Genomic DNA, 12512 nt, shown 5'->3' on the forward strand with positions numbered 1-12512 from the left:
TTAAAATTCCCTGAAAATCTACATTTCACATGTGCATGAACAGTGATTTCAAAATGGGTTACGGGTTCGACGTGATTTCGAAGATTTCTAGTTCTAAAAATGGTACCTTCAACTCAAGAGGTTGCAAGGATGAAGAAACTCACCTTTTTGGCATCGATCCGTGAAGATTTAAGGGTTTGGTGCCTTGTCCGTACAATTCGAAGGGAGGAAGAGAGAGTGAACTGCGAGGGATGAGAGAGAGGGCACAGGGTGAGGGTATGTCCCGTGTGTGTGTGTGTGGTCCACCCAAAACAACCATACTTTAATTCCCTAACCACACAAATTGTAAACAACTCTTAATCCAACTTGATTTTAAAACTTAGGAAAGTATACAATAATCAACTTATGTGTCACACGTACCTTAGTCACCTTAAGGGTAATTCTGTCATTTCACATCCACAATAACAAAAATTTGGGACGGGCTGTGACATTTGCAGCCCTGATAGCATGAACATTCATCATAATGCATGACCCAACTTTACGATTTTGAATTTTAGATTCTATATAAATTGTGGATGCATTATACTCATAATTTTAAATTTTGTGAATTGATATTATTATGAATTACATTGTTATATATGCATATAATTGAATTGAAAACAAAAAAAACAAAAAAAAATTAGGGTTTATTCAACCCAGGCGAGTTGGGGCTTGGAGCCGTCAAGCCACTAGCATGTTAGGCCATCAACTTATGTTGCTGGAGTCGCTGGAGCCATAAGCCGGAGCACAATACCTCCCTTGGAACCCAGAAACCCATGATGCTGTTTTGACGTTTTCACCCGTAAATGCGCACATGCAACAATGACCCCTGCCATAACCGCTATCCCCAATGACCTGAAGTCATCCCCGACGGACACCTGGCTGAGATTTCTTTGAATCTCACCGAATTTTGAAATACCGATATTGAACCCATTTTTTTTTTCTGCTCTTGGGCGTTAAAAGTAATCTTTTCTGTTACTCATGCGTGGTTTTCCTTTGGAACCTAACTTTCCTTGATGGTCCCAACCTTAAACTTTACCGCGCAGAAACAGTGGTGCTGGTCTTCCTTTCCGACAATCACTCTTAGCGGCGTTAGGGTGTTCTTTGGTCCAGTACAAGCCGAAATTGGTTTTTTGGTCCAGTACAAGCCCAAATTGGGCTTTGTTTTTCCTTCGGCCTATAACAACAACCTTCTAGGCTTCTCCCAGGGTCTGCCTACAACAGCCCAGCCCACTGTTGTTGGCTTTTTTTCTTCATTTAGCCCGTGACACCACAAAGCCCAACCCTGGGCATTTCCCCCACTGCGCTTGTATTCTACAGCCCATGCACGTGTGAGATAGGGCTTGCAGCCCTTACCCCTCGCTAAGCCCACATCTATCCCAGCCCAATATTGGGCTTGGGCCTTTTTTTTACAACCCATGTGGGCTTTGGTTGAATTTTGGACTTGAAGCTCCATACTTTTAGGGCTGTTTCACTCAACTTTCAAATAATGGGTCTCAAAGCTACCCATTATTAATATCTTTGTTTTCTTTTACCAAGCCTGAAACTACAAGTAAGCTTCAAGTGAAATTGATACATTACCTTGTGCATCTCCACCAGTTAAAGATACCACCCCTGGATGGAGGAAGAGTACTTCCAGAGAAGATGCCACATCTACCTATGAGACAGATAAGGCAAGTCAAGACGACACCACACTCCGATACTTAGAAGTTTCGTGATTACGAGATCATTCTCCCACAATATTTCCTAATGTCATTTGTACTAAATCATTCACTTGTACTCACTAAAGGAGAGCTTGAACCTATGTACTTGTGTAAACCCTTCACAATTAATGAGAACTCTTCTATTCCGTGGACGTAGCCAATCTGGGTGAACCACGTACATCTTGTGTTTTCTTTCCTATCTCTATCCATTTATATACTTATCCACGCTAATGACCGGAGCAATCTAGCGAAGATCACAAAAAGCGACCGTTTTCGCTACCTAGGATCTATCTTGCAAGAGAACGGAGAATTAGATGGAGATCTCAACCATAGAATACGAGCTGGATGGATGAAGTGTAAGAATGCATCCGGCGTGTTGTGTGACCGTCGTAGGCCACTGAAGCTCAAGGGAAAATTTTATAGGACGGCAATAAGGCCAGCGATGTTGTATGACACAGAATGTTGGGCGGTGAAGCATCAACACGTACACAAAATGGGTGTAGCGGAGATGAGGATGCTTCGTGGGATGTGTGGGCACACGAGAAAGGATAAGATTGGGAATGAGGATATCCGAGGTAAAGTAGGAGTAGCCGAAATTGTAGGAAAGATGAGAGAAAATCGGCTCCGATGATTTGGACATGTGCAAAGAAGGCCGAATGACGCTCCGGTTCGAAGATGTGACTACGGGACAGAGGTTCAGGGCCGAAGGGGTAGAGGAAGACCTAGGAAAACTTTGGAAGAGACTCTAAGAAAAGACTTAGAGTACTTGGATCTAACGAAGGACATGACACAAAACCGAGCGCAATGGCGTTCTAGGATTCATATAGCCGACCCCACTTAGTGGGAAAAGGCTTTGTTGTTGTTGTTGTTGTATATATTGCGTTTGTTTGCAGGTTTTATGAACCCGAAGTTCATACTTCCGAGCCCGAAGTTTTAAAAAAATGCCATAGAAACCTGAAGTTTCTTAACGCGCAACACTCATGTTGAGACCCAAAGTTCTCCATGCTTAAATCCATTTAAATCAAATCATGTCTTAGAACCTGAATATTCTAACTTTGATGTTTATGGAAATTTTATTTCCTAAAACACCAATCACATTCTTGTTTCCACCATTCAACGTAATGTCTAACTATAACAAGTTCGATTTCATTGATTTGGAAGTTTCGAACAAGAAACTACTTTATGTGGATACAAGACGTAACACCCCACTTGACTACGGGCTGGTTTGGTATTGCTGTGCTTTGAAAAAAAGCTGATGTGAGAATAAGCGGCTGTGCTGTGAGAATAAGCGGCTGTGAAATAAATCAGCAGAGTGTTTGGTAAACTTTTTTGTAAAAGTGCTTTTGGAAAAAAAAGTAGTCTAATAGTGGGTCTTTTCATTAAAGAAGCACTGTAGCTCCGTGTGCTTTGAAAAAAAGCCAGTTTTCCAAAGCTACAAATAGCAGCTTCAGCTTTTTCCTTTGATTTCAGCTTATTCTCACAGTAGCTTCCAAAATAAGCCCTTTTTTTTCAGTTTACCAAACACCTAAAACCCTAACAGCTTTTTTTCATGTGTGCTTTTTTTTAAGCACCTCACTCCCAAACTAGGTCTACGACTAGTTGCAAAATCATTGTAGCCATTTATGGTGTGGAAAAGCTGAATAAGCCTCTGCCATGATCGTCATTTGAAGACTTATGCTTGAAGCATATCAAATGGAAGTACCTCACTGCCGAGGACTACATGGCTCTTTAAATCGCTATGGACTATTTTAAATCATGCAAAGATGAATTCTTGCTCGAAGCAAAGCATGATTGAAACCTTTTTTTTACATCCATGAATAAGTGCAATTCTGAAGTTTATATTCAATTAAATTTTGACTAGAAGAAAATATTTCTTGTCCTTTTATATCTAAATTTCTCATGAAATAGCAGTATAGAAAGTGACATTTGACATGGAAGGTCGTATTGGCCGAACCCCCTTGTATATTTGGTTTACTTTGTGCATAGTTTATTTTGTTCTTCGATTTAAGATTGGTGTTTGGATGTCACTATTATTCTCGAATAAGAGTTAATTAACGAAAATTACCACATGTGACTAATACAATTAACTTATGCTTAGGTATGTTTTGTGGGGAAGTTAGCAGTTTGGTTCTATGTTAACTTCATACCTAATCATCCCCTGACAACCTTTCAGGCTTATCCAACCTGATTGTGGGGCATGAGACTACCCTATATTGTCCAATGGTACTAATTTTACCATAAAGGAAAGCCTTATACTCACTTGTTATAGAAGAACGCCTTTTGAGCTTTAAGGATATTCGAAAGCATTATTACCATATTGAAACCAATGTAGAAAATAGAGTAAAATTCCTTCACATATTACCATAATGCACTTCTTACGAATATAGCCAGAAGTTTATTATAGAGAAGATGGAACACATAACAAGTGCATTACACCTATTCAAGCACACTATATGGCTGGCCAGAAGCCTGAGAGCATATTTATGCAACTTAGTTAGCTTGTTTTCTTGCATTTTCATAGCAAGTTTGTGTTTATTATAGTGTTTTAAGCTATTTTCATGTGTTTGTAGGTCCAAATGGCAAAGTTGGCCAGAAAGTGCATTTTGGTGCAGTTTTGGGCTGAATTAGATTGCATGCATGTGGAGCAAGTTGGATGGATGTTTTTGGTGCTTAAATGAGGCTAGGAATGTGCTACAAATCTGGAGAAATTATTTCAAGACTTGGAAGATAAGGAATTAGCAAGAAAGAAGGAACATTATCCAAACCTTATCCAAACTGTAACTAACCTTATCTCATCCTATCTTATCCTAATCTTTTCCTAACTTAATTCCTGCTGCAAGGGGGAGTTAATTTCTGATTTAAATCACCTAGAAACCTTTCTAGAAGGCTTTATCTGTTCCTACATTGGTGCTGCATGTTTTTAGGCCTTGTTCTTTTAGAAATCAACCATATAACATTGTTTCTAGAATTCCCTACAAAAGTGGCGCCCCAAACCCTTCTAGAAACCATAAAATCTTCACAAACCCTAGTTCTTTTCCCCCTTGGATTGAGGCCCAAGCCTTTGCCGAAAATCCTAAACCTTTTCCCATCAGAATTTGTCAAAACCCTAGGCTATAAATATGTGTTTTTAGCCATAATTTTGCACCACCACCCTTATATAATTCTACACCCCTTTTAGCCGTAAAAACACCACCCACCACACCATAATTCGTTCTACACCACCACCCATTCAGAAATCCTTATTTTGCCGCAGCGGAGAGAAGACAAGACCTTGTCGTGGCTTCCATTGGAGAAAGAGGAATGTGCCGCAAGCCTACCTGCATCCTTTGGAGTTTCTAGAGTTCTTTCTTCCCTTGTTTTGTTTCCATGTTTATTTCAGATTGCTTTTCAATTGTTATGAACATGTGTAACTAGTTTTCTTATTAGTCAGAGGTGAATTCGAAGCCATGGACATATGTTTGATATGAATTGATTACCTTCAGTTTTTGTTTCGTAAAACATGAATGTGGTTTACTTATCTGATTGATTGAGAACTTATTTGTGTATGTTGACTAAGGGTGCACACTTAATTTGCATGCATGAATCTGATGCTAAAATATAAGGGAGTTTCACCTAATCATTATGAACTTATAATTATAAGTAGTGAAGGTTGCTAGTCACAATCGTGTTAGGTAAATCCATGGCAGAAGTATCAAGCAGTTCATAGTTACAAATGTCATGTCAATGCTTATGATTTTCATAGAACTTAATGATCTTTGATTGTATCTCTATCATGTTGTTCATATAGGGAACTTGAGAAGAATAATTTGGTTGCCGATGCGTATTCCATCCAATTCAATGAACTTGGGAAAATCTGAAAGTTAATTTGTGCTTTTCACGATTAATTTGGGGCATTGTCATTCATGGTTTAAAGAAACAATATTGAAAATCAATTTTTGTTGCATATGTTTCATGTGTGGAGAAGAATCCTCTAGCTAGTTTTTCACCATCCAGTTCACCTAATTTCGTGCCTAGTTTGATTTAGTTTTGCAATCTATTCGATTTAATTAATTTCGTTCAATTCAATTCCCCCTTTACTTAGGTGTGTTAGATTAGTTTAAAAAGTGTTTTAGTCTGTCCAATTGAGTGTTTTGAGTCTTATTAGTCTTAAATTCGTTCAGATAACTCTTTAGAGTCTGTTTTGAGTATAATTGTTAGTATTGTGTTGTTTTAAGTCATTTAAGTCAATTTTGAGTTTATAGAGTCTAGTTTAGTGTTTTTTAGTCATATTTGCATTAATTAGCAGCCCTAGTTAATCTCCTATTTAGAACGATCCCTACTTGCTTAATACTACAATTACATGTTTAATAGGGTTTAATTTGTGTGCCAAGTTGACTAATACATTTAACTTATGCTTAGGTATGTTTTGTGGGGAAGTTAGCAGTTTGGTTCTATGTTAACTTCATACCTAATTATCCCCTGACAACCTTTCAGGCTTATCCAACCTGATTGTGAGGCATGGCACTACCCTATATTGTCCAATGGTACTAATTTTACCATAAAGGAAAGCCTTATACTCACTTGTTCTGGAAGAACGCCTTTTGAGCTTTAAGGATATTCGAAAGCATTATTACCATATTGAAACAAATGTATAAAATAGAGTAAAATTCCTTCGCATATTACCATAATGCACTTCTTACGAATATAGCCAGAAGTGTATTCTAGAGAAGATGGAACACGTAACGAGTGGATTACACCTATTCAAGCCCACTATATGGCTGGCCAGAAGCCTGAGATTCAAAAGGAATTTTTGCTATGGATGTACATTTGGGATATCTAGGATGATTTGTGATACGCCGTTTTGAGCATCCTTTTACTAGAAGTAAAGACATCATATCTGGAAGCGTATCATGCCTTAGCACCCTCCATCTTTTCTACAAAGATTTCAAGGGGACATTTATGGACTGATTTAACCACCCTGCGGATACTTTATAGTAGTAGTTGATGCTTCTGCACATTGGTCACACGTGTGGTTGTTGTCCACAAGCTGCATTATCCACACTGATGGCTTAAATTAATAAGCTTAGGGCTCACCACCCTGATTATTTGATCAAATCTATTTGATTTGATAAGTTGGAGAATTTATATCAAAAACTTTCGATAGATATTGCATGTCAATTGGTTTTTGATGTTGAACATCAAGTACCCCATGTTCATACCCAGAACGACCTAGCAGAATCAATCATTAAACACCTTCAAATGATTGCGCGATCGTTAGTCATACATACCAAGTTCCTAATCTTTGCTTGGGACCATTCAATATTGCAAGCAATCATGTTGGTCTGCTTGAGGCCCATGACGAACCAACCTTATAAAGCGTGTGTTAGTTGGTTACTACATACAAACTCGACATATTGCATCTACGCGCATTTGGTTGTGTGGTCTATGTGCCATTTGCGCCACCCTTACGTACAAAAGAAAAAAAGAGGTCCTCAGGGAAGGATGAGAATTTATGCCGATTATGATTCTCATTCCAATATTTGTTACTTAGAACCTTTGACAGGTAATCTCTTTACCGCTCGTTTTGCAGATTATCACTTTTATGAGACAGTCATCCCATCGTTAGGGGGAGATAAGAACGTCAACGTTCCTATAGAATGATGCGAATTATCTTGGACGTTCCCACTATGTCTCATCTTGATCCTAATCCAGATTGTCAAAGTATAACCAGACATTTCCTCTAATGTAGTAAAAAGTGACGAGATCGCATATACCAGCTGTAAATGTGCCTGCAAAGATGTGTACCAAATGTACGACGGAGCTTCATCCCGAAAGCAGGAATGCCATTGCTGTGGTCAACCCTTGTACATTGGCGGCTAGCCAATCAATTTGTCTTGCGCCAGAACTGTGGTAGATCACTCAGTTCGAGGATTCACTTCCCCCAAATTGGAGGAACATGGCATGAATAAATCCGCTTCTGGATCCCTATCTTAATCTTTTCTATCTCATGAGATTAAATTCGGATTACTCTCGAGACCTGAAGTTCTTGGTCCAGTATACTAGTTTGGATGATATATGAAATTGGAATGAGATTATCATAGATGATGTTTCATTTATATGGTAACTGCCGACATAAATGAAAAGTGACGATAACAAACCGCGTTCCGTTGATTAGTGTCGACGTAGAACTGATTGGTTAACTAGAAGAATCAATTGATGACGAATGAGATGAATAAAATAGTGCGATATGACGCCTTATGGCGCAAGGTTTCTCTCGTAAGCCATGTGATTGATTGCAACATTACAAACGTGGTTGTAGTATCTATGAGATCCTAATACGAAACCTACATGGAGTTTCCAAAGGACTTACATGTACTGATTCAAATAGTTCTAGACCATAAGAACACCCTTTCGTTTCTCAAAAGGCCTGCACTTTACGGATGCAGAGCTTTTCGAGCGGATGTGGTATACTTGTCTAAGTGAATATTTGATCAGTTAGGGATATATGCCCCTGCATGTACAAAATCCGAAATGGCTAGAGTTGAGAAAACTAACTTACACCTAAAGTCGGACTTTGAGATGAATGATCTTGGGAAAATGATGCGAAATATATAAGCACACAAATTAAACCCTCTTTTTGACAATTGTAGTAAAGTATGTAAGTAGGGTATCGTTCTAGGCCGGGGATTAGGAGGGATTGCTAATCTATTCTAAATTAATTTAAAAATATTAAACAAGACTCAAGGACACAAAACTAGGCTAAAAACTCTAATAACTCGAAACACACTTAGAATGACTCAACATAATGAAAACAATCAATTTAGACACTAGGAACTGAAATGGACGGAAATTGAATTAAAAGACTAACAACAATGAAAACTAACTAAATAATATAATTTAATAATGGGGGGGGTTTTGGTTTTGACGAGAAGTAAATTAAACTTAAATAAATTACAGAATTGACAAAAGCATGAATTAAGGTGAAAGGATAGGTGACGGACTAGCTAGAGGGTTCTTCTCCACACATGACACATATGCAACCTAAATTGATTTTCAGTTATTCTTTCAATAAATTGTGAATGACAATGTTCCAAGTTAATTAGGTCCGCTTAAATTAACTCTTAGATTTCCCTAGATTCATTGGATTGAATGGAATACGCATTACAACCAAATTATTCCTCATCAAAGTCCCTAACTATGGAATACGCATGATAGAGACATTCAACAAAGATCATTAAGTTCAACGGAAATCATAACATTGACTAGGCATTCTTAACTATGGAATACGCATGTTAATCCAGCCTATAATTCACTTAACACGATTGTGGATAACAACCTTCACTACTTGTGAATATAAGTTCATAACGATTAGGTGAAATTCACTTATATTCTAGCATCAAATTCATGCATGTAAATTAAGTATGCATTCTTAATCGACATACAAAAATAAGTTATCAATCAAGCAGTTAAGCAAATTAAATCACAACTCAGAAATCACAACTGAAGGTAATCAATTCATATTACAAATATATTCATGGCTTTGAATTAACCTCTAGCCAAAATAAATTTAGTTACACATTATTTTCAAATTAAACCAAAAGTAAAACATGGGTTTGAGAAGATAAAACCAAGAAAAATGGAGTGAAACTTTGCTCTCTGTGTTGCTCCCGTCAGTTTCTCCTTGCCTTTGCCTTCTCTCCCCTCTGTCCTGCCTCTGCGAGCTGCCTTTCCTTCTGTCCAGTCAGCGCGTCTCTCCTCTCTCTCACGCTGCCAAAGGCAGCTTTTCTTCTTCCCCCTCCAGTCAGTCCATGCTGCTCCTTTATATCGTGTCCATGCACTGCCCTCTCTTCTTCTTTTCTTTCTGTCCGCACTCAGTCCCGCACTACCTCTTTCATTTTATATTTTTCTTTCTTTCCCAGCTGCTGTCCACTTCCTCTAACAGACTCTCTCCTATCTCCCGTCCCCTTTTTTATTTCTTTATTTTACTTTTCTTCTATTGCCAATGCTTTGCTGTATTTGTTGCCTTTCAGACAAAACCAAAGGGCAGCCTTAATCATTCATCATGATTTTATGCTTTATGCTCTTCTTTGTCATCTTTGTCTGCTTTCAATTCCAATCTGCAAGTTGTCGTCAGCTAGACCTTCCCTTACTCAAATGCCCATAACTTCTTCTAGAAAAATGATATTAACAATCCGCGAAATGTTCTAGAAAATAGACATCTGTAGCTTTCCAAGAATATAAGGCTCATTCTCTAATTCATTCTGAGCTGTTCGAAATTTGCTCCCAAAGTCAGCTGATCTACACAGGCAGTTTTGACGAATTTATTACTTAAAATTTCACTTGTTCTATTTTTATTTTCTTTGCTAGACAAATCCTATAATACGCAAAAAAAAAGTAAATAGCTCAATAATATAAGGAACTAACTAAGAAAAGACGAGTGAATTCGAAGTAAAAATATATATAAATATGATCCGATCAAATACCCCCACACTTAACTTTTGCTAGTCCTCGAGCAAAACAAAGAAAACAAGAACAAGAAGTAACAAGAAAAACATTAGCTTCCCTCTATGTGACCCTCATAGAATTTCATTCGAGAACACAAATCAACAAGAACCATAGCTGGCACCAAACAAGCTAATCCAAGTTCATCTTCCTAATTCAAATATTAGCAGTAATCTTTAAATCATCCTTGAAGTGTAGTGTGTGAGATAGCCATGCTAATGTAATTTCAAGTTTTTATTTTTAAAATCATCATATGCAAACTAGCGACCTTCTCACGGGATATGCACTCAATCACACATGTGTTTAGTTTTAATGTGTTTCGCTCAAAGAATCAAATGTGAAATTTCTACCATAAGCTTGCATAAAGATCTCATCTCCACAATCATAATTGCAAAACTTAAATCAAGAGGACTTTTATTAGATGTAATGAGATTTAGGGAGAGGGTTATTGAAATGAAAGAATAGGTAAACACAAGTTCCAAGCTACATTGCAAGCAATTCTTTTCTTTAGATTTATAAGAACTCAATCTTTCCAACGATTCTTTTAGCACCTCCAACCACACTCTTAAACTGAAACTTGAACAACTTTTTTTTTTCTTTGTGTACAATCTTTCTTTTTCTTTTCTTTTCTTCTCTTTTCTCTTTTTTTTTTTTTTTTTTAAATACAAACATGAAATACCCCCAAACTTATTCTTTTGCCAAACACCTTCAAAGTACTTCACAAACGTTTCTCATAAGACAATCTCGCATTGCTCGCTTGGAAAGGGTAAGGAAAAATGTTTCAGGTATAAGGGTAGACATATCTGGTGATAAGAAATAAAAGGCTCAACATACACGGCTCAAATTGGCAATCTAATGATATCATTTTTTCTTTGGGAAACATGGTTATTTGGGCCATAGTGGTAAACCTAATGCCTCTATCATTTCCAAATTCATGCAATCAATGACAAACATTTCAAAAGTTCGTTACGCAAGTTCTAGAGATGTATCTCACATAAGTTCATCACACATGAAAGAATAGGAGTGTATGAAAAATGCACACACTTTCAATAGGCTCAAAAACTCACATAGGATGTATATGGTCACTAAATTCACATATGAAGCTTTAAGTCATACTTTAGTTTCACATTAACAAGGCTATGTGCATTTGGTTTTTTCAAAGATGATCAAACATGTACAAAACTAACAAGAGAATTAGGAATTTCACAAAACACATGTCAACTAAGTTCTTGATGATCATGGTTCAAATTTGATCCAATTATATCATTGGGTCGGGAAACTAATAAAAATACAATTCAAAACAATAAGGGAAACAAGACAATATTTTTGGATTTTTAAATTTTCCGATTTTTTTTTTTTAAATTTTATTTTATTTTATTTTATTTTTTTAAAAAGAAAACAAAACTAATTAAGAAAACAAAAAGCAACAACATGGAAACAAATGAAACTCGTTCGTAGTTGAAGGTACAAAAAAAATTTCAATTTGGTCATTTTTTTTTTATACTCTTTACCCCCAAACTTAAACTGGACATTGTCTCCAATGTCAGAAAACACTATAATGCAAATAAAAATAAAATAAATAAATAATAAAAAACAAAATAAAGCAATTGGACTGAAAACTTCCCTAGTTTGCAGTAAAACCAAGCGATGACCCCCCCAAGCTAAAATTCTGCAATCAACTTCAAGGGTGGAAATAACCAAAAATTCCTGCAAAGAAAAGAGATAATTCAGTTAAGTAACGCAAGAAAATGTAAAAAAAAAAAAAAAATTGCAAACGAAAAATCGAAAATCACGATAAAAGACAATGAATAGAACTAATAAGTGATCATTGGTCGTGCTTGTTGACTTTCCACAGCTTTCCTCTTGAACGGGGTGACACTTAGCTTTTTACTTGCAAGTGATGATTTGATGATATTGTACGGCGAAGCTTTGCTCTTTGGCGATGTTGTTGAAGCTTCTTGAGTTCTTCAACTCAGATTCCTTCTGCTCTCGAGTTGATTGTGCATGCTCAATTCCTTATTTGTTCTCCAAGCAGATGTGGCAGCTTCTCTAGTTCTTCATCTCAGACTCCTTCCGCTGGGATGATTGTGCAAGCTGCATTCTTCTCTGCTTGTTTCTTCTGCACGACGGGCAGGCACGAGGGAGAAGTGTTGGTCTGTTTCTTTCTTCAATCTTTCCAAGTGCCCACCTCTTGCTCTCTTTCTCCTTGTCCTTAGTTGAGGATGAATCAGCACGTTGTCTCCACATGCTTCGAGGTATCATCTTCACTTCCCTTATAAGTGAGAGACAAAGAGAAAGCATAAGATGATG

This window comes from Malus domestica, chromosome 09, assembly GCF_042453785.1.
Source record: "Malus domestica chromosome 09, GDT2T_hap1".
NCBI classification, from domain to species: Eukaryota; Viridiplantae; Streptophyta; class Magnoliopsida; order Rosales; family Rosaceae; genus Malus; species Malus domestica.